This window comes from Mirounga angustirostris, unplaced genomic scaffold, assembly GCF_029215605.1.
Source record: "Mirounga angustirostris isolate CCGP_5_RB_7025 unplaced genomic scaffold, mMirAng1.0.hap1 SCAF_3, whole genome shotgun sequence".
NCBI classification, from domain to species: Eukaryota; Metazoa; Chordata; class Mammalia; order Carnivora; family Phocidae; genus Mirounga; species Mirounga angustirostris.
The window spans coordinates 157,387,106-157,409,117 of record NW_026991711.1 but is presented as its reverse complement, the minus strand read 5'-3'; the positions used below and the strand labels follow the sequence as shown (position 1 = coordinate 157,409,117).

General features: G+C 38.1%; 1 protein-coding gene across 10 annotated transcripts in view; it reads left to right on the top strand.

Annotated features, from left to right (window-relative positions):
* Positions 1 to 22,012, top strand: part of HECW2 (HECT, C2 and WW domain containing E3 ubiquitin protein ligase 2) — a 363,868-nt gene that overhangs the window by 2,511 nt on the left and 339,345 nt on the right. The window lies entirely within an intron of this gene.

The window sequence follows — 22,012 nt, the reverse complement described above, 5'->3', positions numbered from 1 at the left end:
TCTACCACTTATGGGGAGAAAAGAGTCATAACTTTCTTAGGTCTTGTTCATTTCAACAAATGACCCCTTGGACTCATAGTGTCTCCTAGCTGGAAGGACTTTGGTCCAATCTGCATGAATTCTTCCACCATCTCTAAGACAGGTGATTCCCTAACTTCTAGCACTTGCCCTCAGACCCTCAGCTATGGATAGAATCAGCTTCTGTAATTACTTAGCCTAAGACATTGGCTTTACCATTGCCTCTGTCACAACATTGAGCAGCCTTTGGCAGTGAATCTTTATGAATGACTGTGGAGTCCGTGAAGAATCAAAGTCATTCTGAACATTTGAGATAAGCCAGCTGGAGCTTTTCTGCTGCAACCACCATTATAGGTTCTTTGTGTGCTGTAGATTGCAAAACTGGTCTTCCCTCAGTGATTGTGAGGGAAGATATCCCAGTAAATTAATATTCACCAGCCACAGGACGAGATTTGATGAAGAACATGAGTGATGTTTGACCCCTCTGAATAAGAAGTATGGAATAAAAGTAAGCATTAGCTCTGTTTAACTTGAGCAATGTGATCTTGAGAGAAAAACATGGTTTCTTATTCTTTTCAAAGCCCTTCTCACACCTGATCTCAGCAAAAGACAAAGAAACTAAAGTTGTTACCTGTAATTGAGGATAGATGGTATAACCTTTTGGGTGAATGCATTTTGCAGGAGAGGTGGCTTTTGGGCTGTGTCCAGTTTCAGTGGGTGCCCTAGCATCGAAAGATCTAACATTCAAAATACTTGTTAAATCTGTGGTTGGATCTGTGTACCCTCTCCCCAGGTTGCTGTCTCTCTTGTGAAGTGTTGCTTTAAGAGAAACCCGAGGCTCCAGGTCTGGGGCTTGCTATGGGCCTGGCCTGGATCCACATTCTCGTGTGTGGCTTGTTTTCTTGGGTAAAAATGGAACCAGTTTTGCATGGTGTGTTGGATAGGGAATGGCAGCATGGCGTGAAAACATTTCTAGTTTCATTGTCCGAAGTCAGGCCTGGCCTGAAAGAGAGAGGGCTATATTTGAAGTTCGGTGGATCCAACACAGGCAGAGGTTACTTCTTTACACACAGGATGTCTTTTGTATGGGAATATGAATCAGGAATTAGGAGAGTGACCAGAACTCCTAGTTTGTCTACAATGGTCCCAGCTTATTCCTACTGACCTATGTTAGTTATCAAAAGCATCCCTTTTCACGTTTAGAAGTGCCGTGGTTTGGCTGATAAATTATACAGTCATCCTAGATGTTAAGGAACCTTGACTTTTCTTTACTACGCCCTCCTGTCCTCAGATTTTGAGTCTTGCTTTATTTAGTCTTTTATTTGTTATATGTAAAGATAAGAAAGGTTAAAAAAAATTAAACCAGAAAATACATACAGAAAAAAGAAATAGGAAGATAGAAGATCGAAGAATGAGGTCATTGCTTGCCATTTGTTTACACATATAGGAAATGAATATTTTTATCCTTAAGTTGTTAAGTGTGTACTATGGCTCTAAGCTTATGTTATTATTGTCTTCAAGAATGAGAAGAGTTACACTTGCCCATTTACTGCGGGCTGACAGGAATTGGAATAACTCCTGGGACTTGGGAGAAGAGCTTTGACAAAACCTGTTTGCAGACCTGGCAGATGCATGGCTCTTGCAAAAGTGAATGCAAATTTCAAGATTTAGTGTTTGGTCCAGTTTTGGGATATTTACTGAGAGTTCAGAACACAAGTGTTGTTGTGAAGACGTGACTCAACATTCTTCTAGTTTCCAAGCTCTCTGGGCCACAGGATAATAGAAGAACCTTTGTTTTCGATCTTCTCTTCTGACTCCAGTCTTGGGTTTGGGTCTCAGCTTTTCATATGGAGGGCTTACAGAGAAGAACTTGGTGTGCCTGTTCACCGTGCGAAAATTCTCATAGGGGTTTGAGATTGTGCAGGCGACCTGGTAGGGGTTTGGGTTCCAAAGCTAGATATTTGGAGCTTGTGGCATCTACTTCTGCAGCAGTTGCTGTATGATTTTGCTGAAGAATTGCCTGTTTGAAATAGTTCACTTGCAGTGCTTGCCAATAGGTGTTATAGTTAATTATGGTTGTCACCTTTTCCATACCCATTCCACTAAGAGCCTCAAAACTGAGGTCAGCATGCCTGAATAGGAAGGAATTTCTGTATCTCCTTTATAAGTAGGGTGACATGTAATTCTTCTGTCCAGACAAGGACACATTTGAGAGTAAGAGGGAATAATAACCGGAAGGGGCACTGGATCAACAGGTATAAGCTGGGACTGTCCCAGGAAAACAATGATGTATGGTCATCTTAAGTAGGACCCGAGTCATTAGCTTTTATATGAAGAATACCCATATGATGGAAAAAATGTCTTTAGCTTCTTCTAAATTTGCTCAGCATATTTGTTTATGTGTGTGCATGCGTATATGTGTATGTGTATACGTTTACATGAACACTGATCATATATCTATAGATATGTGTCCTGTGGGATTGAAATAAACCACTAAAGAATGCTTAGTTATTTGGAAAATTGTGGCCCTCATAACCTCTTTCATGGACTGACTTTAAAACTAAACTCTCTGCATCCAGCCTCTCTAAACTTTAAGTCATTTCCTGACCCTGTGTAATTCGAATACTAACTAATCTGTTAGTATAATTCTTGTTTAAAAACCTGTGATGGTGCTCGTTTTCTGTTTAGTTCTCAAAGATCTGCAGACAGTTTGGTGGTTAGAAAGGAAAAGCAATGAAAAAATTTCATTCATTCATTCATTCAGCTACTATTGGGCACCTTTCACAAGTCAGTATCTGATCTAGATGCTGAGTGTGTACCAATGCATAAAACAAAAGATCCCTACCCTTGTGAAGTTTTCATTATTTTGGGGTGGAGGGGTGGATGGGGGACAGATAAGAGAGTAAAAAAAATGAGTAAGTAAGTTATATAGCATGCTAAGAGGAAGTACATACTTTGGAACAAAGGGACGGTAGAACAGGATCAAGGTAGTTGAGTAGCCTTCATGGAGAAAAAGACCTTAACCTTAAGCCAAGACTTTGAAGGAGGTGAGAGAAGTTACCCATGCACATACCTGAGGGGGAATGTTCTGGGCGCAGGGAAGAGCCCGTGTGAAAGCCTGAAGTATGTGATCAAGATATAGCAAGAAGACCAGCACGGATGGGGTGGGGCGGCTGGGGGGAGCTGGAAATGAAATCAGAAAAGTGGTATAGGAGTGGCAGAGCATGTAGGACCTTAAGATACAAGAGTGATTACAATTTCAGGTGAAATCCCATTATGTTCTTAAAACTCATTATAATATTTAAAAAGTTGTCTTTGTGCTCTGAAGCCTGCCCAGGTCAATATAGCGTACATCTCATAAATAGTGCACTTCATCTTGGTTAATAAACTTTTTGTGTCATTTGCTTCTTGTTTGTCAAAATAGCATATATTTGGTTGTCGCTACTCTTAAATTGTATCCCCATTTTGCAAAAACAGATCAGTGGTTCAAAAGTGGTTCTGCGAAGTGTGAAAATGTCCTAAATATACTTAGAGAACTCAATCCCACTGCGAATATAAAATGTGAAATCTGTATGTATAAAAACAAGGGAATCCGTGAGAGTGAGGAGTTCAAAACAGTAACTGGAACTGAAAAGTGCAAATGGAAGTATGATGATGACTTGCTTAAAACTGTTTTTTTTCTTGGGTTTGCCATCCATTCGCTCCTCATTCCCTGTCGTTGCCTGTTATGAAACTGTCCAATAGTGGCATGAAGCCATGGATGTTTTGGTGTCATTTTCAAACAAAGCACAGTGGCTTCTCTGTTATACATTGAAGTTTTCCAGGGCAAGCACACAATAATGCTTTCCATTACAAAATTAACATATTATATTGCTAGAGGTAGGTAAGAGACGAGAACACTCTAGTGGCATCATTAAAGGACTCATGTAGCAAAAGTAAGAATGAGTCATATTATTGAATAGACACTCACAAAATCGGCCGGATGGCTAAAGACAAACATTGTCCTCAAAGAGAAACCAGAAGTTATTGACAGGATTCCTTTGTCAAGTGACACGGTTGGCTGTTTGTTGCCTAATAGAAGTGGAGTAGCGTGTGGAAGAGTGATTACTATCAAGTACGTACTAGGAGATATTTCACTTTATGGTTGGATGAAACCACTGAGGTCATGCAGAGAATGAATCAGCTCTTGGCATTTGTTCCGGGAAGAGTGCTTGGTGATGCTTTGTTCATTTATCGCTGAAAACTTGTGCTGAAAGAGAGGAGATTTTTCTTTTGGCTGTCATTAATGAGACTGGAAGCATTGCTCCAGGGGCAGGACTTCTGGAGCACTCGTTTTCATGTTCATAGAAGAAGGTGAGAGCTTTGTAAAGAAAAGGAGTTGTATCTAGAAGCCAGTCTGCATGCTACTCCATTCACAGAGCAGATGTAGTGCCTTCTGATCTTGAGGAAATACTAAAAGAAAGAGCAAAAACTGCGTACAGCCAAATTGCAGCCCCTGAGTATATGAGTGTGCCGTGCAGAGTGACAGGCAGGGAGTATAAGTCTGCTTCTCCATGCTGACCTAGGCTAGCTGTTTAGAGGAAAGGCACACATACAATATTTTATCTGTGGAATAAGAGAAATGTTTTTGTCATGATGCTGATGGGAAACCATTTCTCTCATAGCAAGTGGCGTACCTCAGTAATATGCTCTGCCCACAGTGAGCGATGTCAAGGACAGGGAGGGAAGGAAGAATTGTTAACATATAGAACAATCTGCCACAATCTTAGGACTAAGAAATTTTTTCATTAGACAAAGTTGGAGATCCACATTGACCATAAAGGGTTTTAAGGAGGTTATATTTTCGGTGATGGACAGTCCTTTAAATAATAACCATATTTCCTCTTCGTGACTCATTGAGAGAATAAGAGCACAAAGAAATAGAACTTAGACCCACTAATTTTGATGGGGAGAGGGTACAAGTGTATCTGTGGTATTTGAGAGCATGTAGAGAACCACGCCAGGAGGAACCTAGGCTTTTAGGATTTTGATTAAGATACTGGGTGGCATGGGGTACAGGTAGAAGGAGGTGGAGAAAGCTAACAATTGGACATGACCTTTTATGTACTTTTGCCTTAGGCTTGGCTTCATTCCAGACAAATAGACTTGATACTCAGAAGTTTTCAGGACATGATCTATATTGCCCCTGACCTAACCTAGAAAAATAAAGGATCTCCAGTGGTCTTGGATTCTCTGTGCATAGGCCTTCCTCCCTCGTTCCCTCTCATCTTCCCTCCCGTCTTACCTCTTTTCCTTTGTTCTTTCCATCTTTAAGTTGGCATCTTTAAACTAGAAGAGACTTCGTGAGCTCATTTCCTGTATCTCCATGTCATCAGGCAGGTACATGGGCTACCCAGGGCAGGAGGGATGAGGGCCTCTAAGGGAGGGCCTCTGCTTCTTGCTCAGCTAGCCCACTCTAATGTGTAGGGTCCAGTTAGAGCACACATTTAAATTTGAACCCTCATTTTTCAATAAAGATTGGTTTCCCTTTTTTTTTGAACTTAAATAAAGAAGGAGTCTTTGCGTTTTGTCTAATAACTTTTCTATCTTGATTACCATTATTTACTTCAAGGACAGAAGCCATTCATGCATTATTCATTGCACAAACACTGAGAGCTGTACATGAGCCAGGCTGTATGCTAAGTGATAGGTATAAAAGAGGTTAGTAATTAGACATGGCCCTGCCCAGGTCCAACAGAGAATCTAGAAGGAGACAGGCAACAAGGATATGATAAACAAATATATAATTGCAAAGCACATGTGGCAGAAATGTTTCTATTTGTTAAATCTGGGTGGTGGTATATGGGCTGCTATTATACTTCTGAACTGTATGAACTTCTGAATACATATTTGAAATATTTCCTAAGTAAAAAAATGAAAAAAGTATAGTTGGAAGTGTGTTCAGTGCTTTGTAGAGGGGGATATTGATAGAACATGGAGCGTAACTGAGACTTCCTTTGGACGGAGTAGTCAGGGAAGACCAGAAGTGTACCTCATCGCTTGCCTGTGTGAGAGGGATGAGGATCATTTGAACGGGGTTCAGAGAAGAGTCACAGAGGTAACTGATGACATGGGTTGAAAGTAAGACCTATGAGAACAGTTTTGAAGAACTGGGGATGCTGAGCAGCGGGAGAAATTTACCTGATGCAGCCATTTAGGCTATTGTTTTCATAAATTTATAGGGGCTTTTACACAGTCATATTCTCTTTGGTCATTTCCCATGTTCAACAGCAGGCAAGGCAGGTTACTCAGGTTAGAAATATGTGTGAGAGGAAAATTGAAATTTTGTTTCTTCAACTGAGGAAAAATTGGAAAGGACCTGAGAGACAAACTAGTTCAGCCTTCCTGTGAAGGAATATCTCTTTAGTTTTCTTAACAGGTGGTCATCAAGTTCTTAGGCGATCCTTTCTGTGCTTCCTTTACTCAGAATGGGGTGGTGGTGAGGGGAGCACTCTGGTTTACTCTTATTAGGCAGGTCTTCTTTCCATCCCATAAATACCCCAGACTCATCTTTCCCTCAGTACTTTTACCACAGGAAGCATGTCCCACCTGGAATGCCCACCAATTCCACTTACCCTTCCAGGCCCCGTATCTCCATTGTGTTTCTGTGTACAATCTGAAAACAGTAGTTTCCCTGTGTTACCCTTCCGAAGACTATGGCATTCCTAGAAGTATAGATAGCTTCCTTTGTCAGTGATGGACAATAAGAGTGGGCAGAATCAGTATCATAATCTGGGGGGGATAGAGGGAAGTGTTTGGTTTGTCATCTTCCCCTCCAGATGCTAATATGCCACCCTCTTAGGAACCACTATTTTATAGCAGTCAATATCTTCATAATCTTTGCTTTATTTATTATTATTTTTAAACAGTTATTTATTTTTTATTTATTTCAAGTAGGCTCCGCCCCCAGCATGGAGCCCAATGTGGGGCTTGAACTCATGACCCTGAAATCAAGAGTCAGATGCTCAACCAACTGAGCCACTCAGGCACCTCTCATCTTTTGCTTTAGATGTTATACTAGTTGTTTTGTTTCCTATTAGCCTTTTTGCCAGCTAGGTTTTAAGCACTCTAAATATATGGAAACTTGGCTGACCCCTCTGTATAATGCTCAGCATCGATCATGGAGTGAATATACAATCATCGATGCCTAATGGTGGAAAGAACCACCTGTTTCTCACAGACCATTAAAGGCTGTTATATATATAAATCAGATATTAAGTTGGCACAGATACTAAATAATTAAGATTTTGTAGTGTTAAAATGGCAGAAAGTCAAGTCTTGGGGGTCTAAGTCATTCAGATAATTCTAATCTCAGAAACCTCCTTCTTCCTTTATACATCTTCTAACTCCTTGCTGTTCAAAGTGTAATCCACAGACCAGCAGCATCAGCATCACCTGGACTTGTTAGAAATGCAGAATCTCAGGTCCTGCACCAGACCTACTGAACCAGAATCTGCATTTTAACAAGATCCCCAGCTGTGTAGTATTATGCACAGTAAAGTTTGAGAAGCATTGCTTTAACTTACCAGAATTCAGAAATTTAGGAGGAGCATTTATTGTCAAAGAGAAGTAAGTCTGGAAATGAAGATTTCCTCAGTCTATGGATGAGATCCTCAGTGCTTTCTGCAGGGTGGCCTGAAATTATCCTGCATCGGAGCTTCCAGGCCAGAAGATGCCTCTGTAGGAGTGTCTTGGAGTAATTTAAGTGGGTGATACTTACGTGCCAGACATGATAATGATGACAGGAATTTGAAGCAGTTGGTGGAGTGAGAAACTAGGAGAGCTTGGGAAAGGCAGAAAAACATGGCCATGCAACCTAAAACTGAAAATAAAGGAAGATGTCTTACCTTTATTCTCAGAAACAACTTCTGACGCTCTGGGCTTGGATTCATCTTAAACTTTAATGCCTCCAGAGCCAACAGGTCACAGATAAAACCAGCGGGATGTGCTGTGCATGGAAACCTTGTGGAGTGGTGAGGACCATGGAGGGCATTCTTCGTCCAAGGGGAAAGAAGGGATGCCACTCAGCTCACTTAGTTGTTGTCACATGGAAATTTGGGTCCAACATGACCAAATCTTCACATTTTCCAAATGAAGCTAAAAATGTAAGTTTGTATGTAAAACATCTCTTGAGTGGTAATTAAAATGTTTTTAGAACAGCACAGGCCAAACAAAATTTATATGTTGTCTGCATCTGTTTTACAACTCTTGTTCTGGAGCAACAGAACATATGAGAGATAGCATCAATGCAGGCTCTTGGAGTGCAGGGCACCAAACACAGGTAGTGGTGTTTTGGTCTTAGTAGGGACCATTTTGGATCTTTAGTAAGTAAAAGAAATAAAAGAAGGGAGCTGCATTTGTGTTGATGACTTGACCAAATATATATCTGGAGAACCTTAGTAACTAATGGTATTTGAAAGAAGGAGTTGGGGCCCTAAAGGAATAAAATTTAGGTCCTGTAAAATCTGAAAGGGGTTTGGGACAAGGTTGAGGAAATGGAGACATGCAAATTCCTTGGCACACTCAAGCTGGGATTGTACACTATAACATGGCAGTCAGGGCTGGGAGGCGGGACCACAACTCGGACCTTCTTGTGCTGGGAGAGAAGTGCAACTAGAGATAGAATTTGAGTTAATTTTTCTTTAGCATCTGGTTGTTGATTTGGGTGTCTGCTAATATTTCAAGTTTGCTGGAATTGGATATCCAATTAAAGTTTGTCATGGTAAAATTAGCATTTTATACATTTTGAAAGTGAAAACTAGGGGAAGGAATCAAAATTCTTTCCAAAGATTTATTATTATGTTTTTTGTTAAAAACTAAGTTCCTCAAGGGTCACGACTATTTATTATTTATCTTCACATCCCAGCATTTAGCACAGTCTGGGTTAGTGAATGTTTGTTGACTTGAAATAATTATAAGACAAACTATAATTTATTTTTTATCTTGGAAAGTCATTCTGTTGGTATCCATTTTCCTCACTGATTTAAAAAAAAAAAAGATAGCCTTCTTCAAATATAATCTACATACCATGAAATTCATCATTGTAAGTGTAGAATTCAGTGAGTTTTAGTATATTTACAAAGTTGGGCAACCAATTCCATTCTTTGGAGACATGTCTATTCAAATTCATTGCTGATTTTTAAACTTTTTTGTTGTATGAATTCTTTTTATATTCTGGATCCTAGACCTTTGTGAGCTATGACTTGAAAATATTTTTCTTATTTTGTGGATTATCTTTTTACTTTCTTGATAGTGTCATTTGAAGCACAATCATTTCTAATATTAATGAAGTCCAGTTATTTTTTTCATCCTTGTGCTTTTGCTGTCATACCTATCCTTGTATGTATGTATCTTCTAATTGTTATATAAGCTATGAAAAATAGAGTCTTGCTATCTCCAACTTCTGTTGAATTGTCTTTCTCTCTTCAACTCTGTCAGTTTATACTTACGTGTTTTGCAGCCCTGTTCTTGGGAACATATATGTTTATAATTATTATGTCTTCCTTTTGAATTGACTCTTTTATCATTACAAAATGTACTTCTTAATCTCTAGTAACAATTTTTGTCTTAAAGTCTATTTTGTCTGATATTAGTATTGCCAATCCAACTCTTTTTTTAGTTGCTCTTTGCATAGCATATCTTTTTCCATCCTTTTACTTTCATCTTATTTGTATTTCTGAATCTAAAGTATCTCTTTTAGACAGCAAATAGTTGGATCAGTTAAAAAATATATTATGCCAATCTCTGCCTTTCGATTAGTGTTTAGCTGGAGTGACTGGAATGTTTATTTCATAATGTTAATTACTGATAATAAGGTGGAAAATGTCTAACTTTTTGCTGTTTGTTTTCTGTATGCCTCAGGTCTTCTTTATGCTTCCGTTCTTCCATTACTGCCTTGCCTTGTCTTAAATATCTGTTTCCTAGAGTGCCATTTTAATTCCCATGTTGCTTTTCTGCAGAAGAGGATTTTCATAAGTCTTTATCATTCTTGATAATATTGTTATATTTTTTGAGTTATATTCTTAGTGTTTGCTGTGGGTATTACAGTAAACTTTTAAATTTAAAATGATCTAGTTAAGATGAATTTCAAAAGTATACAAAAACTTTATTTCACTATAGCTCCATTCCTTGCTTTATGTATTGTAAGCCTATCACTGCACTTTTATAATTATTGCCTGTGCAGTTGTTTTTAAATCAGATAATAGAGACGGTTATAAAAAATGCATTTATACTGTCTTTTATATTTAACTGTGTAGTTAGCTTTACCTATTCTCCTATGTCTTAGAGTTAATGTTTGGTGTTTTTCATTTCAGCCTCAAGGACTAACTTTAGTATTTCTTGAAGGACAGATTTGGTAGTGACAGATTCTCTCAACTTTTGCTTAAATGGGAATGTCTTAATTTCTCCTTCATTTTTGAAGGATAATTTTGTTGGATGTAGGAGCCTTGTTTTACCTTTTTATTTGACTGCTTTCAATATGTTGTTCCACTTCCCTCTGGCCTTCATAGTGCCTGATGTGAAATCGACCGTTAATGTTGAGAATCCCTTTTATGTGATGAGACTTTCTTGCTGTGTTTAAATTTCTGTCTGTCTTTTGACATTTTGACTCTGATGTGTCTTGGTGGGAATTCTTTTCAGTTTATCCTACCTTGAGTTTGTTGAGCTTCTTGGATGTATAGATTAATGTTTTCATCAAATGTTTTTGGTCATTATCTCATTATTCTTTCTGTCCCTTTTCTTTTCTTCTGGGACTCCCTGTATGCATGTATTGATAAAATATTTGTTGTTCTATAGGTCTCTGAAGCTCTCTTAATTTTTCTTCATTCTTTTTTTTTTTTTTACTTTTATTTATTTTTTATTTTTTTTAAAGATTTTATTTATTTATTTGAGAGAGAGAGTGAGAGAGAGAAAGAGCACAAGAGGGGGGAGCAGGAGAGGGAGAAGCAGACTCCCCGCTGAGCAGGGAGCCCGATGCGGGACTCGATCCCAGGACTCCAGGATCATGACCTGAGATGAAGGCAGTCGCTTAACCAACTGAGCCACCCAGGCGCCCTCTTCATTCTTTTTTTTGTTCCTAAGAATGGATAATCTCAATAGACATATCTTCAAGTTCACTGATTCTTTCTTCTGCCTATTCAGATTTGGTATTGAACACACCTCTAGTGAATTTTCCATTTCAGGTATTGTATATTTCAACACCAGAATTTTTTTTTAAGATTTACATATTTATTTAAGTAATCTCTACACCCAGTGTGGGGCTCAAACTCATGACCCTGAGATCAAGAGTCACATGCTCCACCAACTGAGCCAGCCAGGTGCCCCTCAACACCAGAATTTTTAATCTGTGTTTTTAAAAATAATTTCTGTCTCTATATTGATATTCTCTGGTGAAATATTGTTTTTATATTCTCCTTTAGTTCTTTAGACATGGTTTCCTTTAATAATTTGAACATATTTATAATAGCATATTTAAATAAGCTTTGTCTAGTATCCCCCATCTGGCTTTTTCGGGGACATGTTTTGATTTACTACTTTATTTCCTATGTATGGACCATACTTCCCTATTTATTTGTGTGTGTATTGCAAGTTTTTGTTGGAAAGGAGACATTTCAGATATTTCATGGCAACTCTAAAAATGAGATTTCCTTCTCTCCCCAGGGTTTGGTGTTTTTGCTCTCTGTTGTTATTTGTTTGTTTACAGACTTTTCTAAATAAATTCTGTAAAGTCTTCATTTTTGTTGTCACATGTGGCTACTGAAGCCTCTGCTTGGTTACCTTAGTGGTCAGCTAATGATTTGACAGAAATTTCTTTAAATGCCTGGAATGAATAAGTCTTTAAGTCTGTGCAGAGAAGCTCCGGGTGCATTTTGGGGCACACCTTCGACCATCAACCATGCCATTGACAACTCAGCCATAGCCTTCAATGCTGCAGGCACAGAGGCTCAATGTCAGCCAGAAGTGAAAGATTAGGGTCGTCTCACGTATTTATTGTGCATGTGCATAGTGCTGCATATGCATCTGGCCTTCTAGAGCCCAAGGAATATGTCAGAGCTTTTCAAATCCTTGTATGGACACTTCATTACCCAAATTCCTCCCCGCCCCCCGCTGGTATTACTGCCCTAGGCATTTTCATTGTTAAAAAATTGTTTTCAACAAATGCTGAGGGGCTAGAGTTTTTCCCATTGAGTGATCTCTGAGTTAGGTCCGATAAACACAAGCCCTGAGAATGGGGCTTTTCCAGATAACTGCCAGTTCAAATAATGACGGTTCTCTGGGAGAGGGCCTTTTTTGAGGGAACTCCAAACCCATTTTGCCTTCTCAGGGACCTTTAGAATGCTGGTTTTCTCAGTCATTGTGGCTGCAAGGATGCTGGTTTTCAAGGGTACTGTGATGCTAGGGATAGAGTGATGGAAACAGGGTAAATTAAAATCCCACAAAACTCAGTATTCTTACTGAGATTCAGCCATTTCTCATGACTAAATTATCATTGTAATTTTGTAAGCCTTTTGTTAATTTCCATAATTTTGAAAAAGTTGATTTTTGACAATTTTTGGTAGGAAAGCTTTTATGCTTTTATGGAGGAGCAGGTTTTGAGAGGTTCTTACTCGGCTATTTCCAAAGGTGCTTCCCTGCCCTATGGAATTTTACCATTGTCTGCTACAATGTGATGTTACATTTGATTGGCCTTTCTTTCTTTCTTTCTTTCTTTCTTTCAAGATTTTGAAACAATTTATTATCTTTTTCACCTTTTTTATCTCTGTTTTTTCACCCCTTTTTATGGGTATATGCTTTTTTTTTTTTTTAAACATCCATGTGTGTATTTTTAAAATATCTAAATTGAGGTAAAATACACGTAACAAAATTTTGCCATCTCAATTAACCATTTTAAATGTACAACTCAATAATGTTAAGTACATTCACATTGTTGTATAACCAATCTCCAGAACACTTTTCATCTTGAAAAACTGAAAATCTGTACCAATTAAACAAAAAAATCCCCATTTCTCCCTCCCCCCCAGTTCCTGAAACCATCATTCTACTTTCTGTCTCTCCGAATTTGACTACTGTAGATATCTAAGTGGAGTTATACAGTATTAGCCTTTTTGTGACTGACTTATTTCATTTAGCAGAATGTCTTCAAGGTTCATCCAGGTTGTGGCATACAACAGAATTTCCTTACTTTCTAAGGCTGAATAATATTCTGTTGTATGCCTATGCCACATTTTGTTTATCCACTCATCCATTAATAGATACTTGTGTTGCTTCTACCTTTTCACTATTGTGAATATTGTGTACCTAGATGTACACATACCTATATCAATTCTTTTTAGTATATTGTTAATTTTTTTTCTTTGTATGGCAGCATCTGCAGAAATACTCAACTTGATAGTTTTCTTAAATAGGTTAGTAAACTTAATGAGTTTCTCAGATTTTGCTACATAATACATTCTTCATTAGACACAACTAAGTATTATTTTATGCTTCTTCCCAGACTTAGACATTACCTCACTTGTTTTCCCATTTTTAAGTTGGTAAAATTAAAAATTTTTTAAATGACTTGAAGCCATGTCAGGCATTAGGAAATAAATAAATTACAAAATTAAATGGAATCCAACTTCCAAATCCTAGTTGAAACCTTAAATTGCTATGTTTTATTATTTTTATGCATCTAAATAAAAAAAATAGTGTAGGGATAAGAATTCTTATAGTCTTTTTGAATAAGTAACCAACACGGCATTTCATAGTCTAAATTTCATTGATAAATGAGTAGGCTATTGGGGAAACATATTTAGGGATACAAAGTAACAGGTTTAGTTATGTAAATAGATGTGAGTGGCCATTTGTATATCTGGGGAGCAAACTCAACTCTCTACACTGTGTAAGCAGGTAACATAAATCTGCGGAGCAAACTAGATGACGACTCTGGTAAGCTGGACCTTACATGCAGTTGCTAAAGGGACAGCTGTTACTCAGCTCCTACCAGATTATTGCCCCAAGATGCTGGATAAGCTAGTTTTTTTAAAGAGAAAACAGAAATGAGAATTTTTATGTGAAGTCTTATTTTAAAAAATGGGCAAATAATTTAAAAATGAAAATAAAAAAATCACGCTGTCCAGCCAAATAAACTTGCAAGTTGGATTTATGACTGTGATTGAGGTACAGAAATATATAAATTCAGGGGGTAGCCTGTTTGATGGATACCACATAAAAGATATGTTTATGATAATAGGAGAAAGTTGATTAGAGTAATTATGATAATAACATTTTAATGTTGAAGAGGACTGTAGGGATCGTCTAGTGTATCCATTTTATTTTATAGTTCAAGAAGCAAGACCCAACAAAGTTAAATGACTTTCCATGATATCTTTTAAGACTTTTGGAGTCGTGCAAAGCAAGCTAAAGGGTAACAGTGCGAGCTTCTCTTTCTTAAAATGCATTTGGATCTCTCTAGTGTTCTTGTTAACAATAACGGGTTTATATAGAACTTTTCCATGTCTTTCACCTATGTTATCTCCTACAATCACAAACTGTAGTAGCATAGAAGTTATTCTCATTTGGCCAAAGAAGAAACTGATTTCCAAAGTTTTGTGACTTGCTCAAGCTCACATGGCTAGTTAGTAGTGTGCTCATTATAATTTCTCTTCAGCCTGAGATACCTTTGAGATGATTATATTGGGACAGCAGACACAAATGGGGACAGTCCTTGGTAGTCTGGGGTATAGGGTCACTTAGTGATAGTGTTTAAATTAGGATCTAGTCTCCTTACTTGTAATGTAAGCTTCTTCCATCACAGCAGGAAGGTAAATAATATGATAAAATAAAGGTTTCCTAAGGAGAAAATACACAAGTGCTGAATAGACCAGAAGGCTATAAAAGTATCATGCAGCAAAAGTAGACAGAAGGCATTTCTTGGATAAGTTTTGGTGTTTATCAAGGAGGAATTGACATTTGAGACAAAGTTTTATTTCTATAATTTTTCTTAGTTTTTTGACTAGTGCTTTTTAAGACTTGTTGTTTTCTTGCACTTAATTTTATTCATACATCTAGTCTCCACTTTGCAGGAGGTGGGGGTGGGTGAAGTTAAGTACTGTGAATTTTTAAGTTGGCAGCACAGTCAGACATTCTGTTAGAAATTACACTTTCATATAATGAAAATACAGACATAACGACCATAATATAGAGAACTTTTGTTTAGATATATATTTGAGGATTATAACGACTTCCCAATTGTTTTAAAGAAACAACTTGACCTAGGGGCCCCTGGGTGGCTCTGTCCTTAAGCGTCTGCCTTTGGCTCAGGTCATGATCCCAGGGTCCTGGGATCGAGCCCTGCATCAGGCTCCCTGCTCCGTGGGAGGCCCACTTCTCCCTCTCCCACTCCTCCTGCATGTGTTTCCTCTCTCACTGTCTTTCATTCTCTGTCAAATAAATAAATAAAAAATCTTAAAAAAAATAAATAAAAAATCTTAAAAAAAAAAAAGAAACAACTTGACCTTGAATGAAGTTCCAACAAGTCTTTAGGTAAATATGGAAATAAAAAAATATTAAGAAAGAGAGAACAAGTGAAGCAAATTATGCTCTTCAGTTAAAACAATGAACTATTTCTAAAGGAAATATGTTTGCAATGATGTGTTTTATTAATTGTTTTATTTTTAGATATGTGTAACATTAAAGTGAAACAAAAGACTTACTAGATAACTGTGGTATTTAAGATTAAAACTTTGTTTTCCCTCAACAAATTTTGGGGAAATAAAGTAGCCCACTTCTCAATTTCCAAAATGTGAGAAGGTTTATGTAGTGCTGTTAATTCCTATTGAGGGAGGGATGAAATTAGTCTAGAAACAGGCTTGTTAAGGCATCTTATCACTGATGTTTTAGTTGTACAAGGTAGGGAAGCCTCTGAACTTTGTTAGTTCTAGGATTTTTTTGTGACAATAGCTCATATCAGTGTTGGGTAGTTAAATACCTGGAATTATAGGAATGGCCCATTCTTGCACTTTCCATCTACTTTTCCTTAGGGCAACAGGTTCTGTAGGTATGTTGTCCCCTGCCTTAGAGGTTGTCTCAGGTGACAGATACGCCAACTATCTTACTGTGACAAACAAAGGTCACTGGTTTAGGACCTTTTTTCAGTTAGCAACATCTTCTTTCTTGTTACCTAGCACCCAATCTCTAAGCCAGTGCCTCCTATTTTATATTTGACATCAGCACCCCAATTCTGTTACCAGTTCCTATGGTTGTTTGGGTATGAGCTAATAAGCTGGTGTAATAAACACTTCCTCAAAATTACCTAATGATAGAAGCTTATTTCTGTCTAATATTTTCTCTTGCTATTTCACTTATTTTTACCTGAGGTGGTGTTTTGGAAAAACTTCAGTCCTTCCCTCCCGTGTCTCTCCTTTACTTTCACACAGAACACTTCACTTCAGACACTTCCAGTTACCAAAATTGTGGAGGTGTCCCCCCACCAAGCGATCCTCTGGCATACCAGCTGGTTGTCCTGTAATTTAACTCATTTCTGACACTGTGTATCTGGAGACAGCATCAGGTTCTACAGGTTAAGGGCTCACTTTCACACGCTGCCATTTCATATGCCAGTCACAAGTAGTAGGTCCCCAGGTTATATCCAACTTCTGGCCAACTTGGCTACACATTGGAGGTTCCCATGACCTTTGGTTTAGATTAATTTGCTAGGGCAGCTCATAGAACTCAGGGAAACACTTACTTATGTTTCCCAGTTTATTAAAGGATATGGTAAAGGACACAGATGAACAGCAAGATGAAGATACATAGGGTGAAGTTTGGGAGGGTCCTGAGGGCGGGGGCTTCTTTCCCTGTGGAGTTGGGGTGCACCACCTCCCAGGACATGAATGTGCTCACCCACCTGGAATCTCTCTGTACCCTGTGCTATTGAGATTTTTATGGAGGCTTCATCACGTAGGCACGAGAGAGATCATTAACTCTATTTGCAGTCCTTCTCTCTTCTCAAGAGAATGGAAGACAAGGCTGAAAATCCCAGGCTTCAAATCCATGGCTTGTTCTTTCCAATAGCCTGCTCTCATTCCAGGACCCCACCTCAAGTCACCTTATTAGAGCAAAAGACACTTCTGTCACCTAGGAAATTACAAGGGTTTCAGAAAGCCCTGTGTCAGGAACAGGGATCAGAGACTACCTTGTATTTTTTTTTCTATTATTTCACAGTTGGACAGGTAGTCTGGGATGGATAGGCCCTTTGAGCGCTGCTCGAGTCTTGTATTTTGTTGCTTTGCCACCCCTTAGGGTTCAACCATCTGCATGGTTGAAGCTGCCTCAGCTCCACATTTGTGTTCTAGCCTAAGAAGGGAGAGAAGCATGTAATATGGTAGGTGCATGCATCACCTTCACTCTGAGAACTCGTTCACCAGTGACAACCATTGTGAGAACTTAGTTCGTGACCACACAGAAGCTGAATGGAGGCAGGCAGATGCATCCTCTGGCTGGGCGGCCATATGCCCAGCTGATACTCTGTTACTAAGAAAGAATGGGGAGTAGATTTTGGGCAATGTCTAGCAACCTGCCATAGTTACTTAACTTTTCTGAATTTAGTTTCCTTACTTTTAAAATGGTGATAATAATATAATCTACCTTAGAGGATTATTTTGAAGAATAGGTAAGGTAATACATTATTTATTCCATTTTTGGTATATAAAATATGCTCAATAAATATTAGATATTAATTATGAAGATGTTTCTAATGACAAGAGCAACTTGCTTTATTTTTTTTTAAAGCTTAAAGAACTCTTAAGCAGTGTTCATTTTACTTCAAGAGAATTATACTATTTAAAGCAGTAAAAGGGGCGCTTGGGTGGCTCAGTTGGTTAGGCGACTGCCTTCGGCTCAGGTCATGATCCTGGAGTCCCGGGATCGAGTCCCGCATCGGGCTCCCTGCTCAGCGGGGAGTCTGCTTCTCCCTCTGATCCCCCCTCTCATTCTCCCTTTCTATCTCATTCTCTCTCAAATAAATAAAATCTTTATAAAAAAAATAAAACAGCAAAACTTACTGAATACATGGAGACAACAGATCTTATAGAAATGTAACATCTAGGTTTTTTGTTTTAGCTTACTTTTGAAAAAGTATTATTAAGGGAAGAGTATTTCTTGCTATTTTTTAGAATGGTTTTAATGTAGATAACACATAAGTAGGTTTTGAGGTAAGTAGTCCATTAGAGTAATTTAATTTCACTTGCAAAAATTTTAGTTAGATTTTTCTTTTAAAATGGGTCATCGCTAGAAGCAATTCATTTATTTGGCAAGATATTCTTAACATATGGATTTACTGCAGAAGTGAGAATTCTAAAATGCCTTTGTAATTTTAAAAGTTGTTTTCTTGAAGGGCGCCTGGGTGTCTCAGTCGGATAAGTGTCTGAGCCTTGATTTCAGCTCAGGTCATGATCTTGGGGTCCTGGGATCAAGCCCCTTTGCCGCGGGCTCCATGCTCGGTGGGGAGTCTGCTTTGCTCTCTCTCTCCCTCCACCCCTCCTCCTGCTCATGCGCACACTCTCTCTCTCGAATAAATAAATACGTCTTTAAAAAAAATAAATAAAAATTAAAAATTGCTTTCTTGATACTTGGCTAGGGCGAATAAACTTATAAAACCTCTTACTAACTTAAACCCAAAACTTCTTTTTTATTGATATTTTTAACATATACCAATGTGGAGAAAATTTACTAGCATTTTAAACTGCCTGATTTTGAAAGTACAGAAAGTAATCCCTACTTTTCCTAGTATAATAGTATTGTGACTATTTTAGTGTATTATATATTATGTGTTGTTGGTAGCTAAAAAGAAATCCTTAAACAAATTATCTTTAATCTTTCATAGCCGATTGTTACTAATTTGAATAAAGAAAGATAACTTTAGTTTGGGTTCCTTTTTTATTTTATCCTGTTAGTTGTTAAGGATCATTCATTAACTTTTTTGAAAGCAATTCTTAGCAAAAGTCAGTTTTTGGTAAAAAAAAAAAAAAAGATAAAAAGAGGCTAGGCATTTATTCAGGGATTTTATTTATTTATTTTTTTTAAATCTTTTTTTTAAGATTTTTATTTATTTATTTATTTGAGACAGAGAGAATGAGAGAGAGAGAGAGCACATGAGAGGGGGGAGGGTCAGAGGGAGAAGCAGGCTCCCTGCCGAGCAGGGAGCCCGATGCGGGACTCGATCCAGGGACTCCAGGATCATGACCTGAGCTGAAGGCAGCCGCTTAACCAACTGAGCCACCCAAGCGCCCTATTCAGGGATTTTAATTAGTTTTGTGAGATCATATGTTAATTTGGTTCAAGCAGTCCTTCCATTGGAAATATGTTTTAAATCTGACAGCTGGGGCGCCTGGGTGCTCAGCTGGTTAAGTGTCTGCTTTCGGCTCAGGTCATGATCCCAGGGTCTTGGGATCAAGCCCCGAGGCTGACTCTCTGCTCAGCAGGGAGCCTGCTTCTCCCTCTCCCTCTGTCTGCCACACACACACACACACACACACACACACTCTCTCTCTCTCTCTCTCTCTGTCAAATAAAAAAAATTATGACAAAGCTTACCTTTAAAACTATTTGTGCATTCATCCCTTTCTCTCTTTAATGATAAGAACATGAGAAACAAACAAGTGAAGAATAGGTTAAGTTTTGTTTTGATTTAGCATCTCTAAAGTGTGTTCATTTGTTGCATAAGAATTCTTCCTTGGTTTGCTATTTCTTGGGCCAAGCGCCAGAAGGGGATATGTGTGCCATCTGCTTTGTCATCATCAGTTTTAGATAGCATTCCCCCAATTTAGGTTGATTCTCATTGACTTAACCTGCAGCTTTTGTAATACTTTTCTTCTTGATCTCTGCCGGCTAATTTTGTGAGTGATTTTAGGATGACCTTTACATGTACAGCTGATGCTCGAACAGCATAGGTCTGAATCGTGTGGGTCCACTTACTCGGGGCATTTTTTCCATAAATATACTTGAAAAATTTTTGGAGGTTTTCTCTTCTTTATAATTTTCTTTCTTTCTTTTTTTTTTTTTTTAAAAAGATTTTATTTATTTATTTGACAGAGAGAGAGCACAAGTAGGCAGAGCAGAGGGCAGAGGGAGAGGGAGAAGCAGGCTCTCTGAGGAACAGGGAGCCCGACATGGGGCTCGATCCCAGGATCCTGGGATCATGACCTAAGCCAAAGGCAGACGCTTAACCGACTGAGCCACCGGGGTACCCCTATAATTTCTTAATAACATTCTCTTTTCTCTAGCTTACTTTATTGAGAGAATACAGTATATAATACAACATACAAAATACGTGTTAATCAGCTGTTATTGGTCTGTTATTGGCTAATAGTATGTAATTGGTACGACTTCCAGTCAACAGTAGGCTGGTAATAGTTTTGACTTATAAAGTTATATGTGGGTTTTCGACTGTGTGGGGGTTGGCACCCCTCAACCCCAAGTTGTTCAAGTGTCTCCTGTGGGAAGACGGGGCTGGGGTTACACAGCTATCAGCCTTGTAATCACTTCGGTTTGACTTCATTATTCACTTGGTGGGGAGCGTTGTGCTAAGGACAGTTTTGAATTTTACCAAACGGTTTCTGTAAGTATCTCTGAAGAAATCGTTGAAGTACTTGCCTTGGAAACAATGGAAAGCAGAGAAACAGAAATGAGCCCTCAGCTTTTCATCTATTATCTTCTTACTACCCTGCTCATCAAACTTTTGAAGCTCCATTTTATTGTTACATATATTTTTATTATGATCTATCTAGATTTAGAATACTGAATGAATTGTTCAGAGAGAACTGTAACTGCTATCAAACTCCAAGGGTAAGTTAGTACTGGAAACTTCTGTAGTAGGAGGTATGAGGTTGAGGAACGTAAGCTTTTATGGGAAAAGTAAGGTTGAGGGGAAAAGAAAATTAATGAGTGTTCAAATTAAAAAAAGTTTGTATCCTCTTTCCCTCAGCCTTTAATTTTGAAAAATTACTGTGAAAAAGTTGAAATACAAAGAAAAACACATTTATACTCTTTATATCGATTGTTAACATTCTGTCATCTTGGATTCTCTCTCTACTTGTCTATATTTTTTTTTATGAATTTTTACACTTGATCTTAGCCAAAGGGCTGAGAAGTGATTTTTTCTGAACTTTTAAAGAATAAGTTGCAGACACCATTACACAGCACCCCTAAATACTTTCATGTTTCCTGAGAGTAAACAGTCTCCCACCACCCCAGTATTATTGTTACTGGTTTTTATCATAATTGTTAAACCTACGAAAATTCACCATAATTCAATAATATCATCTCATGTACATTTTATGTTGAAATTATCCCACAGCTTTAAAAAAAAAATCCAGGATGCAGTCATGTTTCATGCGTTGCATTTGATCCTCATGTTTCTTCCTTTTGTTTTGTTTTATAACATTGATTGTTTTGAAGAGTTTAGACCGGTTGTAGAATGTTCCCCATTTTGAATTTGTCTACTTGTTTCCCAACGTTTAGTTTAGGTTAGCATTTTTGTCAAGAAGCCAGTGGAGGTGATACCACTTACCTAAGCATCACACCAGGAGTCACCTGAGATCTGATCATCCTGCTGTTGGTGTTGGTGATATGGGGTTACTTGGTTAAGTGGTGGCCCCACAGCTTTCCCATATACAAGTACATTTGTCCTTTTATCAGTAGTAGGTAATCCATGGGATGACGCTTGAGGTTAGGTGAATATTCTGTTTCCTAATAATTTTTTCCCAAGAACTTTTAGTATTCATAGGTGATTCTTTCCTGAATCAGTTATCCTGGAGATTGCAAAGGGATTATTTTCTACTTTTATCATTCCTTTTCCATCGAATAGCTGGCATTTTGCAAGAAGAAATTCCCTCATCTCCCCCATTAATATGGATTTGTGAATTTTTAAAATTAGATGTTGGGGCACCTAGGTGGCTCAGTTGGTTAAGCGTCCAAC